Source organism: Cryptomeria japonica, chromosome 9 (assembly GCF_030272615.1).
Source record: "Cryptomeria japonica chromosome 9, Sugi_1.0, whole genome shotgun sequence".
Classification (NCBI taxonomy): Eukaryota; Viridiplantae; Streptophyta; class Pinopsida; order Cupressales; family Cupressaceae; genus Cryptomeria; species Cryptomeria japonica.
Window position 1 is genome coordinate 635,012,334 of NC_081413.1, and position 6,000 is coordinate 635,018,333.

A 6,000-nucleotide genomic window follows, 5' to 3' on the forward strand; every position below is an offset into this window, starting at 1 on the left:
GGTTTACCTGTTTTCAAAAAACAAAAGTGGCCACTTATACCCCCATTTTTGTTCACCATCTTGGTGCACTTACCCTAAAAGTTATAAGTAAAAATATATAAGATTCACTCAGTGATAACCAACATGCCTTTCTTTGTGTGAATTATATGTTTTACCTAACTAGTTTAGTAGTAGGTCGTATTCACATGCTAAGTTTCTACTTTTTGTTGAGGGTTTCTATCTTTATAATTTGGATCTCTCATAGTTGATTATGGTTTTTTCATTTCATCCTTGTCTAATCATCTTGGAAAGGGAAAGCAATAAACAATGAAGAGATGACATCATAAAATATCTTTGTTGGCTTCATTTGTTGTAACATTTATGCATGATCTTATTCCCCCTTTAGGTACACCTAGTACTGAATTTTCTTGGAATTATAAAAGCAATCATGTCCTTGGAGTGATTTATATGCATTTTAATGATCAAACCTTGAATTATATTGTTCATTTTGAGTGTCCTCATGCTCTTTGGACTAAGATTTGGGAAATATATGGACATGACGATACAAAGCCATTCTCAAATGATCCGATTTATATTGTCTAGTACAAAGACATTCAAAAATAGTTCTTTGGAGTAATTTGAAGATTTAGATGAGGATGGTGAGGTTTCTTCAAATGGTCCTTCTTCTCCTTTAGAGATAGTTATTTTATTCTTCACCTTCATGGAGTCTTTGTGTAGAATCATTGGTTGATGCTCCCATCATTCCTACTTAACAAAATCAACATTACCTTTTAGATTCAAATGTTTGGGATGAGCATTTGACATGTATATATAATTGTTTTTTGAATCTCGTCTTGCAAATTTGGAAGACATATTTAAGAGGTTATTTTTTTTCTTTCATGACAATCATTACACTATTATTGTCAAATCATTGTTATCTTTAGAGCTTCTTTTTAAAAAAAAATTACATAGTCCTAGTTTGTTACCTTCTTTGATTAGGAATGTGCGTGAACTGATTGTGGCATCATCATCTACCATAGACAAGGTGACACATGAAAAAATTCAAACACCACATATTTTCTTGCTTCTTCCTATCAATTCCTATTCGAAATTGGAATTCTTACATCCATAATTGGTTTTGTTTCTTCTCAAGGGGGGAATGTTATTTGTAGGCAATGGATCATGTTTTATCTTCGATTATCTACAGATTTTGCAAGACAATATATATTGTTCAAGGGCTAAATAGTTTCTCCCTTTCCCACTTATGGGGGCAAGGGGTTGTTGATTGTATATTTGTGATCAATTTTATTCATGGAGGTTAATGATGAGTCCTCCATTCATCACTTCTTATATCACTTGTATGGTTTTTTTCTTGCATTATCTCTTTTCGAGAGGCTTTTCTTCATGTGGTTTTTCTTCTTCTTTGTTTGTGAGAGATTATTTGCAAATGGGTAACTAACATAGCCAAGTAGTTGAGACCAATCATCAATGCATCATTTATATTTTTTTACTTCTCCTTAAGTTAAAATTAAGAGAGAGGTGTTGGTGTGAATTTTTTTTTTTATCTAGCTAGTTCACTAGTAGGTCCATTCACATGTTAAGTTTACTTAGGACCTATGAATATTTCTAGAAGTCTTAGTTGTTCGTGAGATCTCATAATATCTTATCTCATTGTTTATTGTGTCCTAGGTCATTTAATATTTGTTGTGTTAGTTGTCTCATGTCATAGGAGTAAGAAACATGCTATGATATTTTATAATCATATCTTTCACCTTGCCTATATAAACCAGGCCTCTTATGCACTTTGTTTCATAAGACTATCATAAGATCAGAGGTGTCCATCATAGGAGTATGCAATATCATTGATCCATTATTGATCATTGTACATTATTGACATCCTTAATCATAGATAGCTATTTTATTGTCATATTCTCTTATATGAGGATATATTTTATTTTGTAAGCAATCCTAGTGTGTGTGAGCTAATGTTTTTAGCTCACACAACCTTTTTCATGAAAGTTAAGAGAAATCCAATCAATTATGTTATAATAGTACCAAAAATGTTTCTTGAGAAACGTCAAGACTTGGAGATTCACTTGTTCTATTGATGAAAGATTGGGTTGTATTTCCTTTTCCACTACTAAAGTGCACGTGAATCCATGCCTTTGAGGTTAACAATATTTTTAGTGGATAATATATGATCTAGTAGTTGCATGATACTATTAATTCATTGAATGTACTTTAGGATGAATTATAGGAGATTTGGTTGGAACAAAATATAAAAAATATGGGAATTTTTAGAGTTTTGAGAGTTGTCAAATATGTCATATACTTGGTGCAATGTGAAAGGGTTTCTTACAACTTCAACACTAAAACTATATATGCAAGAATTTATAAGGTAGTGGACATAAAAGATAACAAGAAGGAAGTTTTTTGCCTGAAGATGTAACTTTGTAATTCTCTGTTGTTCTCGGTTCAAGGCCGTCTCCCTATGTATATAATAAAAAACAAGAAGGAAGTTCTCAAATGCACTAAAGCCAAAACTCTAACTCCAATGACATGGAGTAATTGGACATTGAGATTCAAGGATCATGTTAAAAAATAAGTACCTAGGTAAGGTGATGATTGAAAGTCTAACTTATAAAATATGTATGAATGAAATGAAAAAGTTTAGAAATTGGAAATGATAAGGAACAAATACCCAAGGATGGGTGTGTTGAAAACTTCAAGACAAAGGTAAAGGGACAAGGTGGATTTTGGCTAAAAGACATGCTTGGAATATAAACTATGAAACTCTTATAAGATCATAATCCTTAGGATTTTTTAGCATAAGATCTCAAAACTTAGTACATCTTAGGATTTTCTTTAGCCTCATCCCATTCTTTCCCTTACACATATCACACTTCACTTTTTCATGAACTTAGAACTTGATGTTATCAAGATTTTGGGGTCAAATGCGACATCAAATCCATATCCCATGAGGCATGTAAACAAGAAAAAGGAAAAAATTATGATCTTGATCCATTGTAATATAGTGTAAAATATTTGGGATTAGATTTTGGAATAATTGATACAATATTAAGAGTGCCCTAACATCTCCAACTCTAAAATAAAGTTTTTGAAAATTTGGGATTAGAAATACAAATGAAAATGTACTACAATAAAAACAAGCTTGATCCCATGAAAATGAAATAATTCACACAAAGATTGAACCAGTAGAGTTTTCCTAAATAACATGCTAATAGGACAAAGTCCAAAGCTTTAGCGAATTGGACTTATAACATTTATTTTTCCTTACATATTTTCTTGTGAAACAAATGACAAGAGCAAGAAAGAAGTCAAATGGATTTTGAAACATCAAATTTGGGTATTAATGGAAAAAGATTTAGAGTTATAAGCTCTGAGAGTTAGAGATTATATCAAGGAATGGGTTCTTAGGAAAAGGATAGTTGAAACTTTGAGTTTATTGAGTTACTAAAAAAAAAATGGACCAAGAGTTGGGAGATGGTATTGCTTCATACTAAGTGACCATTGAATGATGAGGTTGAACTCACAATCTTGATAAAGTATTGTAACATAAAAAACTACCTCTTGCAAGAAACCTGCAACATCTTTCCTTTCAGGGCATTCAAAACCCATTGAGTGACAAAATTCAAGAATGAATTATGAAGGTCCATGGTAAACCAGATTGCCCTCTGATAGAAGAATCACGTCATCGAAAAGATTGAACACTTCTGGGGCTGGTTGCAGAAGAGAAATCACTATTGTTGATTTCATAATGCGAACATAGTGGTATAAGCATTGAACAATCTGATATGGAGTGGAGCTGTCCATTAGAAAAGCTTTGGCAGATCCCACCATCATTCCCCTGTTGCCACTCTTCTCTTCTGACCTCCTGAAATGCCTATGCGCATCTTATCTCCTACTATTGTATCTGCTTATATTTCAAACCCTAAATCTGTACCACAAGAAATGTTTTTTTCAAAATGTTGAAGGAAAAAATTCACTGACGAAGAATTGAAACACAGGTTACCTTCAAGACATAGTCAGTCATTATGTTGGATTTCTGTCCTGTAGCTGCTGTTGACTGAAAATTTAATCAAAATCAAAGTTTCGAGTTAAGAATAACCTTAATGTAATTCACTGTTACGTTGGATGAGTTACATATTTGATATACCTTCATAAATACATCAATATCAGGATCTGGCTTCACTCCATGCTCCTTTTCTCGTCTCGAAAGCTCGCTTAAAATATCTACAGAAAGCCGTAATATACAATTTAAATCTGTTGAGGAAGCTGAAAATGAACAACATAAAAAGTTTTGGAAATTTTGGATGCTTCAAACAATAAACATTACACAATGGGATTTTAAAGACACCCAGTTTAACTTCCATGGTGCTTAATGGTTGTGGTGCTAGTATAGAAATGGTGACTTTTACAAACCGTCGTAGTACATATGCCTTTTAACATTCTTATTGCCCAGGACTTACAGCCCCCTTGTTAACATTAAATCTCCATTAATAAAATTAAATCTCTACTTCCCCGCCCAATTTTAAAGCCTTCAAAAGCCTGTTACTGACGGAGTACCTTTCTTTTATTAATAATATTAAATCTCCGAGTCAGATTAAATAGTACCAAATTCTTTCTCCACAAGATGTAAAGGTCTATTGTCGTAGCTGGAATTGAGACAACAGCTGTTAAACGACATTAATGCTTTATCGTGAGCTTGTTGGAAGAAATTAATACTAGACCTTTCAAGAGAGACCATTCACCCACTAGTTACTTCTTTGCGAGTAGTTGAGCCTCTTCCAATTCTTGTGATAGAAGTTGATTTAATACCTTCATACTTGTTGATTTAATGTTCAACTTTTGTACAACATTGCAGCAATAGTTGTATGATAAATACCAATAATTGAATGAAATATACCATTTGCTGTGAAAAGTAACCAATCATGTGATGTCATATCAGCTGCACAAGTATTGGGGCCCTTATGCATACCTATTGGTCTCACTTTTTGGGGGGGTATTTTGGATACCTTGACAAAAAACATGTTGATGTGGCATCATATTTGATGATGTGGCCATGAAACCTTAGTTATAAGTAGAGAACTTGCCAAGTAAGTTGATGTAAAAAATTCAGAGTGATTTGAAATTTCCACATAGGATTTTGAGAAGCGCGAAGTTAGGGTGCACAACTACTGGGTCCTCTCCCCTATAAAGCTATCTCATATTATGGTCGCTGAAATTGAAATATCACAGTTAATGGTGCAGTTAATGAACATTAATGTCAATTGCTATGTTAGAATAAATTAATATTTGATTGGTCGAAACATACCATTTGTTCAAGGGGTGATTTTCTTTGCTCATCATTATCATTCAACAAACTATTGTACAGTATATGTTCTAAATTAATTATGCCGAAGGCGTATCTTATTTGAGAAGGGCAAGCTTTTTTTTATCAACGACATGCATTATTGGAGAAGGGCAACAAGACGATCAAAACAATCTCATTTGCTCATAGTTTCACCAATTTCTGTTTGTCGTTTATATCTATTTGCGTTGTCTCATTCGCCCATAATTTAACCGGTCTCCATTTTGGGCAACCCTGTTTGGGCACTAGGCCCCTTAATCATGCAACCCCACTTGTTAAATGACCAAACCCTAAGCGCACAACAGTGGTTGGATTCCCAGAACGCAAGGTCTATTCTCTATATTTCCATTGGTGACTTTGAATCGAAACAAATGGTTGAATTAAGGTATGGATTGGAGGGCTTAGAGAGGCCATTTCTTTGGATTAATTACAGTGAGGTCAAAATTCTTGAGGAATTCAGGGAACGAGTTTTCCCGAATGAAGAAGAGTGGTTTTGAAGAAATTAATTTTCAAGCTCTTCTAATCCATGCAGATGTGTTTTATTTTGCCGAGTTGAAGAACAATCAGGCCATCGATATCATGTAAAAGGAATATATCGAGCATTTTATATTATTGTGGTTTTTGTGGGTTCTGAGCAACGCGGGTTTTGT

At 33.5% G+C, this 6,000-nt stretch overlaps 1 long non-coding RNA gene across 1 annotated transcript; it reads right to left on the minus strand.

Annotated features, from left to right (window-relative positions):
• Positions 1–3,349: 3,349 nt before the first annotated feature.
• Positions 3,350–4,556, minus strand: LOC131078072 (uncharacterized). The gene is made up of 3 exons (XR_009113715.2): positions 4,157–4,556; positions 4,013–4,066; positions 3,350–3,937 (listed from the first exon to the last, which is right to left on the minus strand). It is a non-coding gene; the product is annotated as an uncharacterized LOC131078072 (long non-coding RNA).
• Between the last annotated feature and the right edge of the window lie 1,444 nt (positions 4,557–6,000).